At 43.4% G+C, this 14797-nt stretch overlaps 1 protein-coding gene and 1 long non-coding RNA gene across 12 annotated transcripts in view; one reads left to right on the top strand and one right to left on the bottom strand.

Annotated features, from left to right (window-relative positions):
* The window catches only part of ERC2 (ELKS/RAB6-interacting/CAST family member 2), a 2157515-nt gene that overhangs the window by 1386527 nt on the left and 756191 nt on the right, over window positions 1-14797 (top strand). The window lies entirely within an intron of this gene.
* LOC134957069 (uncharacterized) lies at window positions 7959-8510 on the bottom strand. Its single transcript, XR_010186432.1, has 2 exons — window positions 8409-8510; window positions 7959-8199 (listed from the first exon to the last, which is right to left on the bottom strand). It is a non-coding gene; the product is annotated as an uncharacterized LOC134957069 (long non-coding RNA).

Here is a 14797-nt window from a genome sequence, read left to right as displayed (position 1 = left end):
TCTTTTATCATATCTATTCCTATTCTGTCTCCCATGTTTCCAATCTGACTTCTCTTCTCCCCGTTCATAACCCTATTTTCCCTTATTAACCCGTTGCAATGATCTATTTCTTATCCGGGAAAGGGGTTCCTCCTGTCTTATAGGTGTTTTAGAAGAGGGATTTATTTCCTCATCTTCCTCCTTTTTATCTCATATGAATTTTCTCATCTTCCTGTCCACTAAAATTTTCTCATTTCTTTTAATGTTAGATTCAATTCTGTCCTCAAATTTTTTATAATCAGTCATATCAGCAAAGGGAACTACCAGATCTTTATATTTCTTAATTTCTTCATCTAGATCTGCCAATTCCCTTCTCCTTTCATTAATAATCAGGTTCATTAATGAGAAAGAACATTCATTAATTATTCTCTCCCATTCATCTTTAAATGAATCTGATGCAGTTTCAAATGATGGTCTTTTGTTAATTTTTAGACCTCTTGGAATTATTTCATGAGTGGTATACTTTTCTAAAGTAACCATCTCCCACCACACTTTATTCTCTTTTATGAGGGTATTTTCCATTTTTCGCATCACATTTTCTAAACTTTCGTCCAATAGATCAATGTGATTCCCCTCATCCTTAAACAAATGATCTAATAAAGATTTTCTCTGATCTCGATATTCCTTTCATCTTTTATTCTGTTGGTTTTTGTGTGGCGCACTGTGTGAATTAGTACCGTCCTCTTTTTTTTTTATTCTGCATTTCAGTACTCCTTACCGGCCTGCTTCTACATAACATCACCCTGCCATACGGAGTGTCCCTATCTTCTTCCTAACGCCTATCCTTTCACTACCTCTTTACCTCCCACCGTATCTCTATATCATCCATTACACCCTGTGTCTCCCCATTTACTCACTACCAACCTGTGTCTCTGTATCTTCTCCCTACCACCCTCAGCCTGCCTACCACCTTGCATCAACCTATCTTCTCTCTACCAGCCTTATTCTACTTATCCTCCCTTTACCGACGTACGTCTCACTACCACCTACTTATCCTCACTGCCTATCTATATTCTCTAATTAATGCCTTCTTCTACACCTTATCAATAAACAAATCACAAGGACAAACATTCGATCACGTTGGAATTCATCTTCAGACATCGGTGTTCTCACATGGGCAGCTTTACGTTGCTTTATTACGATCTCAAAAACAACATCAAGTACACATTACACCAAACGAACAACAAGCACAGTTGCTTCGTGACGAACGCCAATTAACAAAAAAATTTGTTTTCAATCTAGTGTTTCAAATGTAAAACATGTAATTTCATAGTTTATATCAACAAAGTTATTTTGTATACATTTTCTTTACACCTACATTTTGTACATCGTGCCCTGCAAGCGCTGTTCAGCCAATCGCAAGGGCCTACACCCCATTCACCATCAGACGCCCTTTCGTTGTGCAATATTCAACCAATAACAAAACTAGGAATGCATGTAATACTCCCCATAATACAACTATTGAACACCACAAAGTCGTACAGGGGTTAAGGCCCTTACAACGGTGTGAAGAGCGCCCGTAGGGCGCGATGACTCACCTAGTAACATTATATTCTTCCTGTTTTTAAAATATTTTTGAAAACTGAAAAGACCAGAAACATGCCTTTCTTAGCCATTTGACTGTTTGCATCATGTCCCTCCTGTTTTAAAATAAAAAATAATGCCCAAAACAGATGGGTGGTCTTCAATTGCTGGACAATAAAACATATTACCACGCCATAATTCTTAACAGAGTTCTTGAATAGACCATAAATAGGGACATAAATCAGTGGGTTACAATAGAAGGCTGCCTCATGAAACAACACCCTGAAATAGTGCCGTGGCTGCCCTCTCTTCCCAAGTACTCTGCATCCCCCGGTCTCTCTCTTTGGAAGGCCCTGAGACGTCTCCCTTTTATTTCATCAGTCTTTGGCCCTTTCACCTCTTTTTTTGGTTAACCTTCGCTTCCCATCTCTCTCACTTTTGCAGTTGGACCCCTTGTGGGTCTCTTTAGAGTCAGTCAGCTGGTTAAAAAGCAAAATGGGATATCCCCCATTCTGATTTTTGTAAGTTCCTACAAGTTTGCCATTTTCTAAGTTCAGAAAATAAGACAGTCCTTGCCATGAGGGATCTAACCTCTTTTGAGAAATTCCATATTTCTCCCCAATCTCCATCTCACATGGTATCTGCTCTCTACCGGTTATTATTGGTTAACCAGACTACCCTCATTCTGACCTATGCTAAGGCCTGAGAAAAAGACCTGGGCCTTTCCTTATCTGATCGGGAATGGAAGACTGTTTTTCTTAACGCCTACTTTAGCTCAATTTGTATTACTATAAAAGAGACTGTACAAAATCTTGATGAGATGGTACAGACTTCATGCTATGTATCTCTCCACCCCTGGTTCCTGTTGGAGATGTTCCTCTGCTCTAAGTTCTCTGTGTCATGTCTGGTGGGATTTACCTAATTTTTCAAATTCTGGGCTGATGTTATTACAATCTTGCAGCAAATTTTGGGTACTGAAATACCTAAAGACCCCGGGTTTTGGTTTCTCAGCCACTCTTCGATATCAGTGCATAAACATGAAAAATTATTACTGCAGTAATAATGCAGCTCGCTTAGTTATCACAGTATTGTGGAACTCACCCAAATCTCTCACGCGCAAGGAATGGTTCAATAGGATTGATTATTTAATGTCAGTAGAGGACATCTTGGTTGCTTCAATAGAAAATCCTTCCGATTTTGCTAGCACCTAGTTCCCTTGGTTGGAATAGAAATCCTCAGCTGATTATAAAGCCCCGTACACACTGGGCAACAACACAGGGCGATATAAATGATAACAATCTTTTTAACAAGATCTATTGTTCATATAGTTCATTGGGGCCGATTCAGACCTGATCGCTGCTGTGCGTTTTCGCACAGCGGGCGTTCAGGTCTAAACTGCGCATGCGTATGCACCGCAATGTGCGGGCGCAACGGTCTGCAGCCATGGGGAGTGCCGGGCAGCAACGGGATGGTTAGAAAAATCCAATCGCACCAGCGAATGCAAGGAGATTGACAGGAAGAGGGCGTTTGTGGGTAACTGACAGTTTGTGGGCAACTGACGGTTTTTAAGGAGTGTCCGGAAAAATGCAGGAGCGACCAGGCGTTTGAGAGAGGATTCCTGACGTCAGCTTCGGCCCCATTCATCGCAGTGGCTGAGCAAGTAAGTCCTGGGCTGTGCAGAGACAGCACAAACTTCTGTTTGTGCAGCTCTCCTGCACATGAGATCGCACACCTGCACAGCGAATTCTCCCTCCCCCTGTAGGTGGTGACTACCTGCGATCAGGTCTGAATTAGCCCCATTGTGTGTGCCTGAAAGATAAAAGATGCGCGCACCCATGGGTCATTCTCGTTCATCTATAATCTACTGAACATGCAGCTCAATTTTGACAATATCGTTGAGCTGCATGTTTGGGGAGTGTGGGTGATGACATCACTGAACAATATCATTCAGTGTGTATGTGCTATACCGCTGAATGATATAGCGCTAGTCGAGTACATTATTGAAGTCGCCCAGTGTGTACAGAGCTTAAGACTTACATGACTGCTATCCCACAAGACACATAATATGAGTTCCTAAGTCCTTTGATTCACTCCATTCTTCTCCCCTATATTCATGGACCACAGACTTTTTTTTTCTTACTTTTTTTACTCGATGGCGGCTGATCCCTCCCTTTTCCCTTTTTGACCATTCCCTTATCCTTCACTTTCTACTTCCTTCCTTGTATTTCTTCTTTTTCCTTCTTAGTTACTGTTAAGCCCCATACACACTGGGTGATACACCTGACGATATGAACAATAACAAATTTTTAAAAAAGATCTATTGTTCATATTATCTAGTGTCTATGCCTGAACGATGGTCACACTCACGGGTCATTCTCATTCAAGCATTATCTACTAAACATGCAGCTCATTTTTTACTATATCGTTGAGCTGCTTGTTCAGTGAATGCGGGGGACAATGTTACTGAACAGGATTGTTTATCGATATAGTTCAGTGTGTATGCACTGGCAATCACCTCTATTTAGCAATCAGTGATATATTGCTGATTGCTAATTAGGGGAGGTCACCCAGTGTGTTCAGGCAGTGGTGGATTCAGGAGGGGGCACCAAGGCACGTGCCCCCCCCCGTCATTTAGGATAAATTTTGAATCCTTTATATTCATCATACAGTAGCTGCATGGGCTGTGGGACTACGGGTTGCATGCGGCATCGACCCCGTTAAGAGTGTCACCAGGCAGCTGGCCGCATAGCAACAGGGCTGGCTGGAGCGGATCGGCACGGCGGTGGGGCGTGATTTCAGGGCACTCCTCCTACCTCCCTTCAGCCTGGACTACTGCTGCTGGGTCCCGCCGCTGCCTGTACTCGGCACAATGACATGGTGAAGCCCTTGCATCTACTGTCTCCAGCGTTCCCTGTCACGCAGGCCGGGTGCCGGGCAGCTCAGACTCTCCAAACTCCTGCCATGCTCTGGCACTCTCTCGCCCTTCTGGAGACCCCGGTTGTCCAGGGAGCCAGACCAGGCATCTTCACCTCCGGCTCTCCCCATTCCAACCGCTGTCAGTGAGATTGGTATCTCAGACAACTAGCAGTGCAGAGGGGTGAGGAGGCATCCACAAAGCAGCACTGGACCTTTGGTAATATGGGGAGAAATGTCACATGGGGAGGGGGGTCTTCTGTGCTTGGCGAAGATTATCTATTTGTGGGTAGGAGGGTCTTCCGTGCTGTGAGATGTATAATGGAGGATATTGTAATGTGAATATTGAAGGAATGGGGGAGCTGTGATGTATTGAAGCGCGGAGAGTGCATTGAAGTGGGGAGTGCTGTGAGGTAGGCATTGAAGGGCGGGTAGGTGTGCTCTGCCCAGACCTGGTTACAGTCTCTTTCACCCTGTCACCCAAACATCTGCCCTACAGACACTTAACCTGAGCCATACCAGACTGGTTCCCACACACTCACCCTGTCCCCTACCAGACCTGTCCACGCACACTCACTCCGTCCCCTACCAGACCTCTCCCCGCGCACTCACCCCATCCCCTACCAGACCTCTCCCCACACACTTACCCTGTCTCCTACCAGACCTGTCACTGCTCACTCACTCTGTCCCCTATAATTGTATCTGATTCTACCACAAGATTAGGCAAAACTGAAGCTGTTTGAACCTAATCCCACCCACTGGCAGTCCAGGATGGTTTTAGATTTGTACATAATAGCATGAGTGAGGCAGCATTTCAGGGAGATTGTGCAAGATACACCCCAAGGAAGGGTGGAGATGCTCAACCAGTTGGCATATCTAGTTCCACCTAGGTACGTGTTCAGCACCACTTGGTGGTACAAATCGTACTGTGCCCAGTCTGCTGCCATAGGGGGGATGTGTATTGTTGGCATACCGCTAGGGGCTGTGTATTGCAGTAGGGGTGACGTTGCATCATCAACCCCCTGGCCCACGAAAGTTATTACCAGGTATTGCTGATCATGACTTTCTCATTCATAAATAGCCTTTTTACAATGGATATCACCACACCGGGCCCAGTTAATGGACAGATAGACTGACACAAACAAGAAAAGAGCAGACAGGCTGACGCAGACTGGGTAAGGGCAGTGAGAATGGTGTAGATAGTGAAAGGGCAAAGAGAATGGCACAAATAGAAGAGAATGGAAGAAAGACTGACACAGGCAGGGGAGAGTGGTACCCCATACAAAAGTGACAGGAAGATGTGTCTACTTAGACATACTTATTCTGTTAGACTTACAGTCCCTCCTTCATGTTCAAGGAGTAGAAAAAGTTCTCAGGCCCCTCGACCCAGTGGAGGAGGAGTAATGTTGGTGTCAGTCAGCATTCATCAAATGTTGTGGCACTGACTGATCCCAAACTCCATCCAGATTAAGAGTACCTGAAATATTGCACTGGCATGGAATTTAGCCAACCTACGTCGGCAAGTGACTTAGTATAGCTCAGCCGCACCCAGGTAATTTTGTTTTTAATAATAATTATTTTATTTACATAGCGCTTTTCTTCGAAAGGACTCAAGACTTAATACTGATAGTATGAACATAATACAGTATAGAAACTATGGGCATACAGTAATAAAGAGGTATAGCTTTGCGTGAAAGAGAGACCATGGAGATAATACAAAAGGTAAGGCAGCCATTTTAGATGCACTACATAGGATTACACTGGGTAGAATAAGCAATGCCTGGAATTGATGACACTTAATGGGAGAGATAAAATACTCAGCGGGGTCCTTGCAAGTTCATCAGAACCAAGCATTTTCATTCTACACAGAGAACTAGGTGAGGCAGCCATGTTGGCACACTGCTTTGGTTACAATGTGTGAAGAAGTAGTACATGGAGATAAGGCATACATGAATAAACTCAAAGGATACCTACTTTTAAATGTAAAGAAAAAAACAAGTAACGTGTCTGTAGCAGAACCTGCTGTCAAACAGTGCCTTCAGCTGTTATTGGGCAGAGTATCGGTATGGGACCGGACTAGTGTCCCACAGTGGTATATGAGAACCCTTTGTCCGGCCCTGGCTCCAATTCTAGATAATTTATTATGAATATTTAACGTACTTTGGCTACAGAAATTTGGAATTACAATAGCCTAAATTAGTTAGTATTTTTTACTGCACCTCATGGTTTTTGTATTGACAATAACAACTGAATGGAATTGGGCTATTTGCTACCGTCTAATTCAGTTGTTCTTCTGCAAATAATCTCAGTCAGCACTCCCGGTTCCTCTGTCTGTGACTGGCTTTCCAGCTAGCTGTCAGCTAATCACAATACAGGAATGCATTTGCCAACAAAAGGCTAAAATTAGATGTAAGGTGGCTACAACATTTTAGATTTTATATTACTGTATACTTCATTGTCAAACTTTGAATTTATTTTTATTTTTTTTATGAAGGGGCACCACCGTACCAATGTTTCCACTAATACTGACAGCTCTTTCCTCACGATGCCATCAGATGCTGGTGTGGAACAGTTCCAGCCATTGTGCCAGTATCTATGACAGACTAGGGTTTGTGCAGTCTATATATACTTGATCGAGTCACGTTATTATGACTACCTACTACATTTGACGTTGGCAGCACGTGGCCCGTGAAGTACGTCACATGTCGTGCGCTGGCTTGGTGGGTATATGAAGTGTGTGATAGGCCGTCTGCACACATACCACTCGTTGCTGTCATGAGTAAAAGGGACGATTTATCCGAGCTGCAAAATGGGATGATCATCGGCTTTTGGGCCAAGCGTGGCAGTGTTTCTGAAGCAGCGCAGTTTGTGAACTGTTCGTGTGCTGCTGTGGTGAAGGTGTACCGTGACTAGACAAATGGCACCATTGTGCATAACCAACATGGAAACTGCGGAGCACCACGTGCCATTGATGTAAGAGGTGAACGTCAGCTACGAAGGTGCGTGAGAGCCAACTGATGCGCTACAGTGGAGCATCTCACCGTCAAAATGAATCTGGGGACTACCAGACGTGTGACTAAAATGACCCGTCTAGCTGCTGTCCATGCTGCACAGGGCTCTGGCTATTAGCTGGTGGTCATAATAATGTGACTCGACTGGGTATTTGCGAGCACGCACACACACGTGTGTGTGTGTGTGTTTAAATATATATGTATATATATATATATATATATAAACTCCACAAACACTCTCCTCCTGCGCTAATTGGTTTCAAAATAGGCGATTAGGTATAGCTATCTCTAGGATGGGCTGCCTGGTTCCTCTGAGTTCCTTGTTAGGAGGAACTGAGCAAAGAAAATAGAGTATAGAAAAAGAGGAAAAATGGCGCCCCAGGGGTTTACAAATACCCTTATACAAAGACTATTGCTTAATAGGATTTGCAATCAATATTTATACAGGTTTTTAAAACACATAACGGACTGTACTTTTCATAAAAATTTATTAAAACAATTATACAGAAACATGAAGTATATCCATCATTATTACATGTACATTATGATGTAGTTTCTCCTACAGAAATCCATCAATGGGATATGGAGGAAAGAAGGCAACCTTTCTGTTGTATCCTTATTCTTCCTCATTAAATATTCGGAGATAACATCAACAAGAAATACAGTAACCCAACGCGTTTCGTCTAGGAACTAGACTTCATCAGGGGTGCGTCTTGGATAATAATGTCTATCCAAAAGAGTGATAGGCCTAGATCATTGGCCGAATAGGTTCATACGTGGGCTTCCAAACATCAATGAGGCGTGAAATAAGGGCATAAAGTCAGCCTCGTGAATCTGGTAACTCAGATTACGAAGAGCTCAAAAGGGAAGCATTCGTATGAAAAAAAGAGGAATCGGCAACTTCATGCACACACGGAGGACCTCAGAAGTCACAATACAGGTGAAAAATGCAGAAATCTATACAGAGTCCTTATGGTATCCTATGGATATGATACCTTCCAAATAGTGATCAGCAGTGAGCCAGTGATCATGCAATCCTGGCTCACTGCTGATCACTATTTTCACCTGTATTGTGACTTCTGAGGTCCTCCATGTGTGCATGAAGTTGCCGATTCCTCTTTTTTTCATACGAATGCTTCCCTTTTGAGCTCTTCGTAATCTGAGTTACCAGATTCACGAGGCTGACTTTATGCCCTTATTTCACGCCTCATTGATGTTTGGAAGCCCACGTATGAACCTATTCGGCCAATGATCTAGGCCTATCACTCTTTTGGATAGACATTATTATCTAAGACGCACCCCTGATGAAGTCTAGTTCCTAGACGAAACGCGTTGGGTTACTGTATTTCTTGTTGATGTTATCTCCGAATATTTAATGAGGAAGAATAAGGATACAACAGAAAGGTTGCCTTCTTTCCTCCATATCCCATTGATGGATTTCTGTAGGAGAAACTACATCATAATGTACATGTAATAATGATGGATATACTTCATGTTTCTGTATAATTGTTTTAATAAATTTTTATGAAAAGTACAGTCCGTTATGTGTTTTAAACACCTGTATAAATATTGATTGCAAATCCTGTTAAGCAATAGTCTTTGTATAAGGGTATTTGTAAACCCCTGGGGCGCCATTTTTCCTCTTTTTCTATACTATATAATATATATATATATATATATATATTAATATGTGTGTATATATAATAAATAAAAGTATTTGGATGGTATGCGGATTTCCATGCAGAATCTTTGCAGTAATGTCACTTCTGAAACCCCAGATTCTTCAGGTTTCTTTTAACATAAGAAGCACATTCCAGATACATTTATAGGGAATCTGTGTTTCATTACTATCTTGTTCTGTCTTTTCCTGCAACATATTGTACAGTTGGGAATTGAACAGTTTCCTGGTGAAGCATTTTACAGAAACTTAAAATTTGAAGGTAGAGAAGATCTGTTCAGCCCACCTACTCTAGTCGCTGCTTTTTCTGTTGCTAGATACAAACATCTCTCTCACATAAACCGTTTCCTCCCACAGAGCCGGCCCCAAGCATAGGCAAATGCCTAGGGGCATGACAGCCAAGCCTAGGGCTCAGCTCAGCTCCAATCAGGCGTCAGTTCATACAGCTGAGCCAGCAACAGCGGGAGCACTGGAGCACAGAGCAGAGACATTGGGGGCAGTGGCGGCCAGTAACAGAAATAGCCACTGGTCCCGGAGGAGGACTGCTGCGCATGCCCAGTCGCAGTAGCTACTCTTCCAATGGGCCTTTGTGGAGTTTAGCAAGCCTGTTCCTGCAAAGCCTGGCTCCACTTCTGCGCGCTGGCAGGGGCCTACCCGCCACGCCCCGGCAGCGGATGAGTGCAGTTCAGGGGGTGCGAGGGTTTGCGGTATAATAATGTATGATGTGTAGGGGGCATTACTGTGTTGCATTATGTGTATAAGAGCATCACAAATGTGTGGTGTAATATGAATAAGGGCAGTACGGTGTGGTATAGTGTGAATAAGTGGCAATACGGTGTAGTGTCTAAAATGGATCTACCGTTAACTATATACATTGAGGTGTTGCCCTCCGCAGTCAGTTTCTGCCATTTTTCCAGTGTCTAGATTTTAAGAAATGGAGACAAGCATCTGACTGGCGATTAAAGGCAATGACCTATTTTGCACAGTTACCCGTAGAACAGTTCTTAAATCCCTTTTATACCCATTAAATAATGATGGTCCCAAAATATGACGAAGCACAAATGATTTCTTTATTCTGTACCTAATCTTCACAGCTACAGTATTGTTTGCTTTAGTATATTATTTTATTCATTTGAGGAATTAATGTTGTAAAGCACCATTTGGCGGTGTGTACGAGGGTGGTTCAATAAGTGAGGTAACAAGACCTCTCACATATGTAATATTCTCTATTTCAATCTTATTTCCCACCAGACCATTAGACTGCACCTCATATAAGTCATACTGTCCCAGCATTAGGTGTAAGATGATGGGGCTGGCGGAAACATGGTCTGACATTGTGGTGTGTAGTGTGATCAGATTTCTCAGTCTAAAGGACACACCAGCAGCTGAAATTCATCACCAACCTGTGGAAGTGTACGGTGATAACATCATGTCATGGAAACAGGTTTGGGTTTGATGCACTGCCTTTGATAAAGGCAGGACAGATGTTCAAGATGAACATTTATGCCACATAGAAGGTCTGATTCAGGAGGATAAACCGTGAGAGTCAGTAATATTGCAGAAAATCTGAAAGTCTCAGTGGGTACTATGCACAACATCGTTCATGAGTGGCTGGGGTTCCGATGCTTTCTTCTATGCCGGGACGACAGATTCCTTGGCATACTGTACCGTTGGAACAAATGCTTAGACAAGTATGGCGACTATGTGGAAAAGTAATCTATACCAAGGCCATACTATTGGTTATACGTCTATGTGCGAGTTGAATAAATATACGCAATGAGATGTCTTGTTACCTGATTTGTTGAACCGACCTCATATATTACTTAGAACGCTTAATTTATTATTGAGGTAAGAATTAGGAGAAGAATCTCAAATGTATCAACACATTTATCACCAATTTATACATCTGCTACATGTCTGCAGTGGTCATTTCTAAGACAGTTGAAGGCTAAAGATACAGAACTGACTAAAGGGCCTAACTTATGTTTGGAAGGAATTCCTTAGCCGCAAGGAAGCTGCTGTGCAGTTCCGTGTCATGCAAATTATAATGCAGCAGGAGGCGTGTGTAGGAAATAGACGCCTCCTGTTCGTATTTGCGAGATCCGAGTGCTGTGTCTGATGACGTAGCCTCAGATCACTATCGGGACCGTCAGTTCTGATTCCCAATGGTTTTAGGCACTAGGCATCTTGTGTAAGCTGAGGCTTACTCAGGCTGGCCTTAGGATCAGGATACCCGGATCCAGGAAGTCTCCGTCCGACGATGCAGACCCTGGACCCGTCACGCCCTCAATACGGGGGGAAGACACGCCCCCATTTTGGAGAACGGTGCTGGGTGATACCCCCAAGCACCACAGCATGCTACTCATGCTGCTGCTGACAGGGGACTGCGAGCAATATCGCAAGACCCATTCTGCATATGCATTGCAGAATAGGTCTTGCATTTGACTGATGTTTTAAGTGTGTGCATGCGGCTGAGTCGCACTGTGCATGTGTCCCGATTGTTAGCGCTCACAAACGCCAATTAGAATCGGACGCACAGTCTGTGGAATTCAGTGGGTGACCCTAGGGGCTTACATGGGGGATGCTGAGCAGACATGTCGCTATAAGCAGCTGTGGCCAGAACAGCTCACGCAGGAGGCCGTACTGCTCCTGCTATAGGGCTGGTACAAGATTCCATGGTGCGCAGATGGTGGGACTAAAGACACCGAGACGGATTTACACTGCTGCTGGTGGGCATCTCATTATTCACAAACCTGGCCGCGACATTAGCATAAAGAGGTGGCTGCATATGACTTCTTCTGTCCCAGGGCGTGGTGGTGCTCTGTCCCAAGTGCTGAAAAGGCAGGTGCAGGGTGACATAGGAGGAAGCTTTAAGGGACCGAACATGCCTGACATTAAAGCTGGCGTACGGTGCCAATATATTATGCTCTCACCTTGGTGTAGGGAGCCTAGTGGGTCTTTGATTTCTTAGCACATACCTAGACTACTAGGCATAAACTGTAACTATGAAAATCTTGCTTTTTCTACAACTTTTGTAACTGATTATTGTGCATGTAGCCAATGGCATAGCTACCACAGGTGCAGGGAGTGCAGCTGCTATAGGGCCCACAGCTGATAGCGGCCCATCTTCCCTGTCACAGTTACATGTGTTGTATACATTTTTCACCATTGGGTGATAAAAATGTTTGCCTTGGAACCTACAATATATCTAGTTATGCCCCCTGGACATGCTCATTGTAATGTGGTATAGAATGAATTGGACTGAGGGCATTATAATGTTACATAATATGAACTGGGGCACTGTAATGTGGCATAATATGAACTGGGAACACTGTATGTGATTATGGGGCAGATGTATTAACCGGGAGAAGGCTTAAGGAAGGAAGTGATAAACCAGTGATATGTGCAAGGTGATAAAGGCACCAGCCAATCAGCTCCACCATGTAAATTAACAGTTAGGATCTGATTGGCTGGTGCCTTTATCACCTTGCACATATCACTGGTTTATCACTTCCTTATGCCTTCTCCAGGTTAATACATCTTCCCCTATGTTACATAATGTGTACTGGCAGCCCTATAATGTGACATAATGTGAATTAGGGTACAACTATGGGGCATAACGTTAACTAAGACACTAGTATGGTTCAGAAAAGGAACAAGGGCACTATTATAGGGCATAAAATTAACAACTCCAGCGGCCTCTCTCGAATTATTGGCACAGAGAACCCTTCAAAATGTTGCTGTGGGGCCCACAAAGTTCTGGCTATGCCCCTGCTTGTAGCATTTGTTTAAAAAAGTCATCGGCAGAACATGACGGAGATCTAGCAGAGAAGATCAAATTGCATTTTGTAACGTTGGCTGTTGTGATAATAAATAGGAAGTCATACATAAGGACTGCACATGTAGTCTTTTTGTGTTGTTGTTTTGTTTGGTTTCTTGTACAGCTTTTGCATTTTTTTCCATAATGATGTAAGTATTGAATGCAGCATGTTTGGTTTTCAGCTTTTTTATGTATAGCAGCTCTTCCACATACTTTACTCCATGGTGTAAATCTTCTCTAGCTAAAAAACATCACAAGCTGTGATTAATACGGACACCTCTGCTCACACTGCTCATCTGCATATTGGGGGTCATTCCGAGTTGATCGTAGCTGTGCTAATTTTAGCACTGCTACGATCATTCACACTGACATGCGGGGGGACGCCCAGCACAGGGCTAGTCAGCCCCGCATGTCAGTGCCGCCCCCCCTTCCCCCGCAGAAGTGCAAAGGCATCGCACAGCGGCGATGCCTTTGTACTTCAAGAGTAGCTCCCGACCAGCGCAGCTTTAGCGTGCTGACCGGGAGCTACTCATCGCTCCCCGGCCCCCCCCCCCCAACGGTCCGGCCACTTTGGTCGGACCACCTCCCCTAAACGGCAGCCTCAGAGGCGATCGCTAGGTAACGACGGCGGCGCATGCGCAGTTCCGACCCGATCGCTGCGCTGCGAGAAACTGCAGCGAGCGATCGGGTCGGAATGACCCCCATTACCCAGTAACACAAAACACATTTTCTCTCTCACACAATCAGTTCTGTGTCTTTACGGAAAATAACAGAAATCAGCGAGGAGACAGAACTGTGAATCCTCTTAGTGAAAAATGCCAAGAGAGGTTCTGTGGACAATATAAAATATTTTTAATATTAATTTATTTTTCATTAACACTTCTGGCGGCCTGAAAGTTTGGCTTGAGTTTATGTATAAACAGGGCTGAGGTTTTTTGAGGGTTTTTTTTTAATACTTTTTTTTTTAAAATCTCTTGTCATTTTTATTAATGTGAGAGCAGAAATAATAAGTGAACTAGGTGAGGATGTCACAGTTTTATGATGATTAATGGTTCTGCTGGTGCAGTTACTCCCAAGACTGCCGGCTCACATGTGTATATCTTGTGTAAACATGCATATGGAAGATATAATATATATGTCAAACAATACAAAGCTAGTTATAAAGTAGAACTAACCTTTAAATCTCAGCAGGAGTCAACATATAAACATGTTCAATCAGTGCAGTAGGGCTTAATAAACAAAACATATGTTATGGCCACCCTCTAACTCAAGGCTTTGCTATTTATCTGAGAGGCATCAACATTTCCCGCTGTCCTGTTCCCCAAGGCTGAGTCATATATAGGTACGGACCAATACATAAGGTGTCAAGAGGCTACAGGTCCTGAGATCTTAGTGGGATAGCTAGCTAGGTCATATGAAACTGTAGGCTCATTCATGTTATCAGTACCACATTTTCCACTGACTGTAAATACAGTAATATGAGAGAGCCAGTAGAGGGCTGTATTCACAACACAGGACTTATGAAGGTCACTTATAAGGAATCAGGTGTTAATTGGGGGCAGCAGATCGTTTACATTTTTAGTTTTCTTTATGTTCATACTCTGTTTTCTTTAGTGGTTTGACCTACACCCTGTTATGCTATCAAATACATGCAGTGGGGTCTACATTTATTGATTATGGGTATCACAGTTTCCTAGATTGAAAAACTAAATTGCTCTTCATGCCTACCGACCGTTGCAGCTAATGAAGAGGTATAGCCTGTCAGAACAGGATGTGACCTTGTATGAAATGGATGTGACCTGGACATATCAG

This window comes from Pseudophryne corroboree, chromosome 9 (genome assembly GCF_028390025.1).
Source record: "Pseudophryne corroboree isolate aPseCor3 chromosome 9, aPseCor3.hap2, whole genome shotgun sequence".
Classification (NCBI taxonomy): domain Eukaryota; kingdom Metazoa; phylum Chordata; class Amphibia; order Anura; family Myobatrachidae; genus Pseudophryne; species Pseudophryne corroboree.
The sequence above is the reverse complement of the archived record's forward strand: the minus strand, read 5'-3'. Positions and strand labels throughout refer to the sequence as shown.